Source organism: Tasmannia lanceolata, unplaced genomic scaffold, assembly GCF_043159265.1.
Source record: "Tasmannia lanceolata isolate RefF3 unplaced genomic scaffold, GAP_Taslan_0.1 ptg000013l, whole genome shotgun sequence".
NCBI lineage: Eukaryota > Viridiplantae > Streptophyta > Magnoliopsida > Canellales > Winteraceae > Tasmannia > Tasmannia lanceolata.
In genome coordinates this window covers 8,273,861-8,283,690 of record NW_027518690.1, presented here as the reverse complement: position 1 = coordinate 8,283,690, position 9,830 = coordinate 8,273,861, and positions in this window count along the sequence as shown.

Genomic DNA, 9,830 nt, shown 5'->3' with positions numbered 1-9,830 from the left:
GTCGGTTTCTATTTGTAAGGTCAAGCTTTTAGGAAGGTTGCCGCGCGAGGTTCGGATGTCCTTATTGGGCACTTTCCTATTTGCTCAGAGCTACCATTCGGATAGGTGTGAAAAGATCTCTTTGACCTTATTTCATAGTTGGCAAGTTCGGTCCTTCAAGGTCAACTCGAAGCCATGTGTTGTGCGCTCATTGGTAGGATGAATGTTATCCCTACCATAAAAATTAATATTGATATGTTAATTCAATAGTTGCTAATATAAACACGGAAGCGAGAAGATTAAATTGTCCGATAAAACTGAACTGTGCATGACACTCTACTGTAAGAAAGGTGATGTGCAGTGCAGGAAAATAATGTGTAATTGTTACAATTTTAACACATGTGCATAACTTATTCCTTAATCTATAGGAGGTAAGGTAGGTCCAACACAACCAGTCATCATCTGAATTAGAGTCTATAATGGTGTTCATCGTGGAGACCCATCACACAGATCTTGGGCCCGATCCCGTGGCCGTGTGTGGGGACTGAGAAAGACTGTTACCCAGGTGATGCAGTGCATCCCCATGCGCATCAGATTAGTCATTGACTGTACTATTTTACTTGTTATATTAGTTGTAAGGGTTGTCTATACAAAGCCCTTCATAGCTAATTTTCATTTAGACATTTAGATTGTGAGATTAGAGACTTGAGTTTTGTGTAGAATTTAGGGAGAGAGAGCTAGAAGCTCTTCTTCTTTGTTTCTCTTTTGAAGATGAAATGGATATCAAGACAATAAATAGCTGTATTTACAGGATTCTTCTTATCTTCTATCTTGCTGAATCCAGGATACAGGAGTTGATCTATTTTAGTTCTTAGTCAATGAATGATTTAAGAATTCATGTGTCACCTCCCTTGAATTCTCGAATTGACACAAGATTCAATTATTCTAGTTCCGCCACTCTACAATCATATCAGTTTTATTGAAAAATCAAGTAGATCTGATATGGAAATTAGAGATCTAATATGAATCTCAGCTACAGAATTAGACTTGATAAAACTAGCCCGAAATTCTAGAATTTGAAATCTACTTCTACCTACGCACTTGTATCAAGTGGTATCAGAGCATGCTTGCAAGTTTTCCCAATTCTTACAGTATTGGAAGGGATTTGAAGAAGTGAATGTTCAGATTAATCTGCTATTTCGTTTGGATCTTGTTTTTTTCAACTTAACAATCAAGTGAAGACTGATCTCAGTAAGCTTCTACCACCTTTTCTGTTGTTTGAATTTCTTAGAGAGCAGAAGCCAATCTTCTCTAGGTTACAATTACTTTGTACTAGAAATTTCATTTTGAAGTTCAGTGAATTTTTCTTGCTCTTTGGATCTTAATCTTACTTGGTACCTCCTATAGTAAAGATCCAATGTACTAGTTTGTTGCAATTTTAAGTGTTGTGTTCAACCATTTCTATTCAGGTTAGATTACCAAAACAGTCAGAACGAATTTCAGTTTTACTAGCTCATGGAATTAGATCTGCTATGATCTATTATAACAGCAGATCTAAGTGAATATGAAGACAGAACTGATTCACAGACTATGACAGTTCATGGAACTATTGTGCGAATTAATTGATCTAGAATTCAAGCTTGATGTTCAAACCAGATATGTTCGTGACTGTGATAGGGGACCCATATCTAGTTGGGGTAGGCTAATGAATCCTTCAGAAAATTTTCATGAGAAGGTGAAAGGATCTACCCAGCTCAAATTGACTAAGTCTAATCCTGACACTAGTTGGGTTCGTCTACATGGATCATTTAGTTAACGCTCAACTAAATTTGGATCTCACATTCACTTCAAGAGAAAAAACTAATCTTTGTTTAGATCCAACTAAGGAACATAATGCAGGGGGCGCAATAGTGGGAAGCTCTGACACCACATTATGTAAGGGCGCAACTGGGTAGGAGTCAAGTATTCGTTATCAGAAAGCCATAAGACGGTTGGAAATCTAGACAGATCGGTTTAGGAATTTTGGAAAGAGAAAACAAAAATGAGGCATTCAATGGAAGAAGTGAAAGCAAGAAACCAATTAAAGAACTTTTGGCAAAGAAGACAAAGCAAAGGATGTCACTGAGATGAGAAATAATGTGTTTTGTTAAAGGAAAACAAACAGCAGTTATGCTGTTTTTAAGCACAATTTTTGAGACTCGGCAACAAGCTGCAAGTGAGTGCGAAAAGCAAGCAATGCTGGCTAAATTTTCTAAAAAACACGGTGCTATATTTTGTACTAGTTCAAAAAATCTCAGAAAGTTCTGAACTTGCTTGGATTCAGGGGCAGCGACACTTATTCTACTTGTTGTAATGACTTGAAGTTACAGGTTTAAGGACTTGTTGCTGAAATAGGGTGGAGCAGTATTGATCATTTATTCTTAATCTCAATTGGTGAGACACACTGCATTACCCAGAAACAGTCCTTTTATGATAAAAGCTCAACCTGTCCCTGTTTGGGGACTGGTTTTTTTTTTTTTTTTTTTCTTTTTCACTAACTTTTTCGGGAAAAAATGAATATTTTTCATGATAATTTTAGTTTCTCAAGTGGTGAGAGAGGGGTATGCTGGCTGGGTGAAGGAGAGATTTGAGAGGTACCGTATGAGTAGAGGGTGAGGAGTGGCTAAAAAACAAAGAAAAATCAATCATATTTTGAGTGGGGTTTTTTGTTTCCTTATTTTTCAGGCTTTTGATACCCTTTACTCTTCCGTGCCCTCTCAAATCTCTCCTGCTCCTGCCCGTTCCTTTCTCACCACGTCGAGAAGGGTGTATTTGGCTGCACAAAAGCCTGGATAGTTTAGGGGTTTTGCTTTGCATTTGGGTGCCACGTCAGGAAAATCTCCTGTTGATTGTCAAATTAGCATCAAAATCCTTCGAGACTACCAAAAACGTTTTATAGGTAATTATTGTATGTCTGGTGATAAGGCATCCACATCTCCTCCTTATGCCTTCCGGGCCAAATATCTCCAAAAAGGTGGAATTTGGTTTGGAGAATGATGCTCTCTCTCTCTCTCTCTCTCCCTCTCTCTCTCTCTCTCTCTCTCCTCTCTCTCTCTCTCTCTCTCTCTCTCCTCTTTCTATATTTGAAATGACACCCCCTCCCACTTCTTTATTAGGTTGGCAATCTAATGTAGGGGCGGATAAGGGGTGAGGAAGCTAAAAGGGAATTAGAAAGAAAAGAAAAGAAAAAACTAAAGAAAATGGAAGGAAAAGTTGAAAGGCACTTTTTGAAATAATATTGAAAAGGTCAAGGGAAACCCTTCTTTTTTTCATTTTTCTTTTTTGATGACATAGGGTATCCCCACCCCAATTTTTAGGGTGGGACTATTCCCCATGGATGTGCGCAGTCACCCGTAAACCATGCGCATGCAGGTAGGCCTGGAGAATTCGGATTCGCATCACTGGGGAGCATACCCATGACTTTAAGCCAAAGAGCCACACCCATACGGGTTAGGGAAACCCTTCTTGAAGTTAAGGTAGTTGGGTAGTAGAAGAATCAAGAATTGGTTAACGAGTGGTCGTTTAAACGAAGTGGGGAAGGAAGTTCTTTTGGGTTTCAAAGCTCAAGAAAGGATAGTCGATTGGGCAAGACTAATCAAGCAATGATAATTTCAGTAGGGTCTCAACATGGGCTATTAAAAGATGGGCTACTAAAAGATGGTGGGTTTTCAAGAAATCCAGAAGGGTTGATCGATTACAAGGGGTGTATGGGAGACGGATGGTTTTATTGGTTGCAATAAGAAGGTCGATTGTGTCAGGAACAGGGGCTGTTAATAGGTGAGTTAAAATCGGGTGAAGGAAGATGAGGTTCTGCAAGACTGGCTGAAGCTTTAAGGCTTTGGGTTGTGGCCAGAACAAAAGATATTTTAGGTAGGGGTGTCAACGGATCCACTTCGGGTTGGATCCACCTATGTCACGGTCACGATCCATTCAAATTCTTTATCGGTCGGGTCGGAGTCAGATTGTTCTCCGAATCCTACTTTCCACGTCGTGATTACGATCTATTTTAATTCGGACCGTCCATCGGAGTGTCCTATTATGTCCCAAAGCTAAGTAAACAATTAAATTTTTTTTTTAAAAGAGTTAGAATGGCAGTCCAGTATTAGTGCGTCTCTATGCATTTTCTTCAACTAAATTAAAAATTTATCTATGTTTAATCTATGTGTAAAATAATGCTTGTAAACAATAAAACTAATCAAAATTACATATACAGATATAATGTATAACTATTATCAAAGAATATGATGCATAACAATAACATTCGCTAATTAAAAAAATGATGAACTAATAATATATTCATGACGGCATATATGTTCAATAGACTAGCATAATGAAAGTAAAAACAAGAAAGCTTCCTAGGGCAATTTAAGATCTACGAACGAGAGAGACTCTCTCGATGGAGTCCTCTTGAGTTTCTTGTCTTCTTGAGAGAGATTGAGATTTGGGATCGCCGTTGTTGTTAATGTCAGCCAGGTAGCCAAAAGAACAAGACCCAAAAACCCCTACGCTTCATAGAACGGTTAGCATTAACAAAATTTGGAGGGTATTTTGGCAAAACATTTTAGATCGTGACTATCCAATGGGCATGTGGCGTGCCCATACCCAATCCGAAATTTTCTGGATCTCAGATTTGATGATCCAAAATATGCCCATGGATCCTATTCATATGTTTAGATCCTGTTCATTAACGTTCAGATTTGGACGATCCATCAGACTGTATGGATCCACTGACACCCCTAATTTTAGGGCTGGTTTAGGTTTAGTTTTTCAAGGATTGGGAAGTGGTTTTGTGGATGAATTTGGGGTAGAAATGGGGTATAACATGATGGTTTAGTAGGGCTAAACAAACAAGCAGCAAATGGCTTATTTGTAATAGGGTTGCAACTTGGGTCGGGTCGGGTCGGGTTGAGCTTTTGCTAAAAAATGAATAGGAATCAACCCGAACCCCAACCCGACCCGATTTTAAGGTAAAAGCACAACCCGAATTCCCAAAAATCAACCCGATTTTATGGTAAAATTTAGTAACTGATTTCTGGGCATGAAAACCAGCAGGGATGCTGTGGCATTCATGTTCTTGCTGAGATAAAAAAGAAACTCTGCAAGTGTTGGGCCGGCAACCGAATAGAGCAAAGCAATCTAGGCAACAAATAAAATTTTATTCCATGAAAAAAACTAAGATCAGATTTGAGTCCTGTCACATATCTATAATAGTTGTGGTGGTGGAAACCAACCCAAACTAAGAAGCAAAAACCGACTAATCTTTCTAAAATCACTCCTAAAACTACTCAAAATAAATCAAAATTCCTAAAAGAACTCTAGATATGGACCATCAATTCTAAACAAAACAAAACAAAACAACCAAAGATAGGATTATTCAAGCTTAGTAATAAACGTGGACTATTGATTTGGACTCATCTAACATCTTCCGATTTGAGGATGACCGGCTTCTAAAAAATATGATTTGGCATTACTTCGGGCTCGGTTGACCATTCAAATCGTTGGATTGTTGATCTGAGGTTACGGGCAGTCTGATTACGTGTTTGACGATCTTGACCGCTGAGCGGCATAGATGCACCTGCATCACAATCAAACACCACTTATCACTTTTCTACGAGGTAAATTCTAGGTAAATCAAATGTTTTGTCTCCACCCTATTGACTACTTATACCACTAATCTAAAAGGTAATTACCTGCAGCTAAACAAACCCTAAATTTAGGGAACCGGTAAATATAACCCTTTTCATTATTAGGGACACCCAACTACAGTGTATCTATGACTGAAAAGGTTCTGATGTACTTCACATCTGAAGGAATGAAGTGACTTGATTGCCTTATACAATGCAGCCGGGTGTCTCGAGTGATGAAAAGGGAGGGGGCATTTATCATTTCCCTTATGAATGTGAAACAACAAACGACTTTAAAAGCTTATACGGTTAGAGTTGGTGTTATTTAATTATTTTTTACTTCAACATTCCCCTGGGGTTGACTGTACAAGTGAATTTTTAACATGTTGTTGGATTTTGAACCTAGGACCTGTGAAAACGACCGGTGACTCCAAAAGCTTGAGATGAATAGAGTTGCTTTTATTTCATCATTTATACTTCAACAATGTAAAACAAATGGGCAATGATAAATTCACACCCTAGTAGGATAATTCGCACCCCTTTAAAGGAGGGTATGTGGAAGACTTTAGCTTTTTTAACGTTTAAAGGAGTGCGAATTATCCTACAGGGGTACGAAATTATCATTGGCCAAAAAAATTCATGGCTGCCAAACATGGCGAAATTCTCGAGAAACGACCGAAGGATCGACCAATGTGGGCCCGTTTATTCCACCAATGAAAAATGTTTCTAATAATAAATTCCAACGTTCGATCCCAGTTTACCTACGCAAAAAAAAAAAAAAAAAAAAAATTGTCTCCTCCCAATCAGTACAAAAACTTCCTGATTTCCCATACGATTTCCATGGCAAAATGTAGTCCCCACCACATTCCCTTTCTTTCAACCAATGAAACACAAATAGACAGATGCCTTGGAATAGGAAAATGATTAAAGTTGCAAAGGTGAAAAACCAATGAGGTTAGAAAATGAGCAGCTCACAATCAATGGTCATTAATGCATCAAAAAATACAAGCCTCAACAGATCATTGCTATGTAATCTGCACCCTAGAAGCAATAAAAACCCTCCAGTAGAAGCAAAAGAGTGATAAACCCAAATCCGGTCCATTACTATTTGAATCTTTGAATCCATAAAAAGACACTTGTGGGTCGAATTATTAGAGGTGCAACTTGGGTCGGGTGCGAAAAAAATGAATTAGAATCAACCCAAACCACTCCTTTGAATGTGTTTGGTTGCACAAAAGCCGGGATGGCTTTGGGATTTTGCTTGAGATTTGCGTGCCACATCCGTAAAACTCCTTATTTGGTTGCCCATTAAGCATTGAGATCTCTTGAGACTTCCAGGGATGTCTCTTGATTAATCATTGCATGTTGTGTGCCCTTCCTAAAATATCCAAGCCCAGAACAAAAAAAATAAGTACAATTTTACTTAGATTTCATGGAAATGTAGGGTTGCAACTTGGGTTGAGTTTTAACCGACCTGCATCGACCTAACCCGAAATTGGCAGGAGTCGGGCTTAGAAATAATGGGTCTTGGGTTGGGTAGGGTTTTTTCTTTTTTGAATAGCCTGACTCATTCTTGGGTAGGATCAGGTTTGAAGAAGCAAAAACCCGAAACCCGACCAACTCATATAGTTGTACAATGACTTCTTAGATATCTCTTGAATAACCTCACAATTTATTTTGGGCAATGATTTTTTCACCCCCCCTCAGAATAATGCACCCCTCTTTTCACATGAGTTGACGTCAAAAAGCGTTTGTCTGCTCACGATTCACATTAAAAGGGGAGCGCATTATCCTACGGGGGAGAGGTGGGGGGAGTCATCTCCCTTTATTATCCGATTTATTGATATAATTGTTTTCATTGAGTTGATCATGTTTGTGATGTGAAAATTGTTTCCATCATAAATTTATACACTTGATGACATAAAATTAGAGTATATTTGTGTGAAGATTCATTATTTTCTATGATCTTGAAATTAGCCACTATCATACACTAAAAAATAAAAACCCGACCAAACCCAATCTGACCTAAGAAACCATCTCGAGTAGGGTCGGATTTATTAATCCGGAGCTGAAATTTCTTCTCTCTCTTTATTAGTAATGACACCTCCCTATCACAACCAAACACTACTCCCTCTCTCTTTTCTCTCTTCCAGGCAAATTTAAACTTAATGACTTCTTATTCCACTACTCTCACAGTCACCTACTCAGAGCCTTTACAGGGCAACCAGAGAGCTTATTTATGATAAAAGCTTAGTCTTGGTGTCCAAGAATGGTGTGAAGAATCAGACTGTTGTGGGCCCCGTTTATTCGGCCAATGAGATACCTTTCAAATCTTAAATTCCAGTCAGTACAAAAAACTCCCTGATTTTCCGTACGGGTTTCCATGGCAAAAATGTGGTCCCCACCACATTCCCACTTATTCTTCCAACCAATGAAACACAAGCGCGTCTCCCAACACTCTGTTTGTGGGTTTCCATCCACGTAGGAAAGATGCCTCGGAACAGAATTTCCGACAAAAAGGGTATAACAGAGAGATGGGAACTGTATTAACCTTAGACAGCTGTTAATCAATTAAAGACAAGGAGTGTTAATACAATTATCAAAACATTTTTGTGCCAATATCAATAGTCCTGAAAAATTGAGAAATTTTTGAAAGTTCATTTAGATAATGATAAGGGCCACTTTGAACAGTGAAACTGAGAAAGTCCGCGGATAAAAATTGCCACCACACATTTACCGGGGATCACCGGTGACAAGTTTTGTAAATTTGAAAACAAATAATGTCACGTGAGACGCTTTTTTGCACGTGCCTCCACCTCTATAAAATGAGGTTAGGAGCTAAATGATGGGGATGATAACGGATGATCCTCAGCATAAACATGTCGTGCCCAAAAAATCAATTCCATATGAAAAAAGTCGAGAAATTCAGAAAATTGCCACTACACATTTACGGGGGATAGCCGGTAACGAATTTTGTAATAACCTTTGAAAACAAGATGAATTAGTGCAAGTATCAAAACATGGTGACTGATATTGGCACTACCATTTAAATGCTACTGATATTGGAGCTACCATGTTTTGATAATGGCACAAACTCGGCTTGTCTTTTATGTTTTAATTGCCTTCCAAATAATCTTTGACAACTGTTTAGAACAAAAGGACAAGATCAGTTAGTGCAATTATTAAAATATGTTGCTTCCGATATCAGTAGCCTTTTACCAGCTATCCCCCGTGATGAATTTTAAAAATTTGAAAATAAACAACAGGCAGGCCGCACGTGAGACTCTTCGCTACTCTAAACAATGAGGTTAGAAATGAAAATGGGATAAAATGAGGTTATTAACCATCAACAGTTTTTAAATTAATAAAAGACAAGGTTAGTTACTGCAATTATCAAAACATTGTAGTGCCAATATCAGTAGTTTGTACTGATATTAGCACTACATTTTTTTATAATTGCACAAACTCAGGTTGTCTTTTTTGGTGGCTTCTGAATAAGCTCGAGAGTTGTTAAAAACAAAATGACAAGATGAGTTAGTTCAAATATTAATATGTCACTACCAATGTGTCCCTTTAAAAAAGACTGTTGTTATTGGCACTACCATGTTTTGTTAATTCAACTAACTCACCTTGTTTTTTTCTTTTTAATTAGCCTTTGAGGGCTTTTCTGGGAATTGTGATAACCTTTGGCAGCTGGTTAAATAGTAAAAGACAAGGGGAGTGAATTAGTGCATTTATCCAAATACGGTACTGCCAATATCAATAGCCATTAAAAATTTGGCCGATATTACTATTGGACATTTACTAGGGGTGCAACTCGGGTCGGGTTGAGGCCAACCCTAACCCAACCCGAGATAACATTCCCTCAACCCAAACTCAACCCACCTCTAAATCTCTCAACCCAAACCCAACCCATCTAACCCGAAATTGGGTTGGGATGTTGGGTTGGGCAGATTCACCTAGGGCCAAACAAAAAAATGCAATAATTCAGAGAAAATAGAGACAGAATTAGAGGATAGAGGTCGGGTTTGGGTCGGGTCGGGTTGCGAAGTCCTCAACCCTAACCCAACCCGAAATTAAATCGGGTTGGCTTTTTCCCAACCCTAACCCAACCCAGCCCGAGGAAATTCCAACCTAACCCGAGCCAAAATCAGGTTGAACCCGTTGGGTTCGGGTTTAACCCAACCC